Below are 286 nucleotides of genomic sequence, written 5' to 3'. Positions count from 1 at the left end.
ACCCTCCCTATCCCACCCTTCTAGGTGGTCACAAACCACCGAGCTGATCTCCCTGTGCTATGCAGCTGCTTCCCACTAGCTATATATTTTATGTTTGGTAGTGTATATATGTCCATGCCACTGTCTCACTTTGTCACAGCTTACCCTTCCCCCCTCCCCATAGCCTCGAGTCCATGCTCTAGTAGGTCTGTGTTTTATTCCTGTCCTATCCCTAGGCTCTTCATGATCTTTTTTTTTTCTTAGATTCCATATATATGTGTTAGCATATGGTATTTGTTTTTCTCCT

The 286-nt window shown here is 44.1% G+C and overlaps 1 protein-coding gene across 7 annotated transcripts in view; it reads left to right on the top strand.

Moving 5' to 3' along the window:
- Nucleotides 1-286, top strand: part of GALNT11 (polypeptide N-acetylgalactosaminyltransferase 11) — a 54184-nt gene that overhangs the window by 29201 nt on the left and 24697 nt on the right. The window lies entirely within an intron of this gene.

This window comes from Physeter macrocephalus, chromosome 5, assembly GCF_002837175.3.
Source record: "Physeter macrocephalus isolate SW-GA chromosome 5, ASM283717v5, whole genome shotgun sequence".
In the NCBI taxonomy this organism is placed as follows: Eukaryota; Metazoa; Chordata; class Mammalia; order Artiodactyla; family Physeteridae; genus Physeter; species Physeter macrocephalus.
Note: the sequence above shows the minus strand (reverse complement) of the source record. Positions and strands in the feature narration are given on the sequence as shown.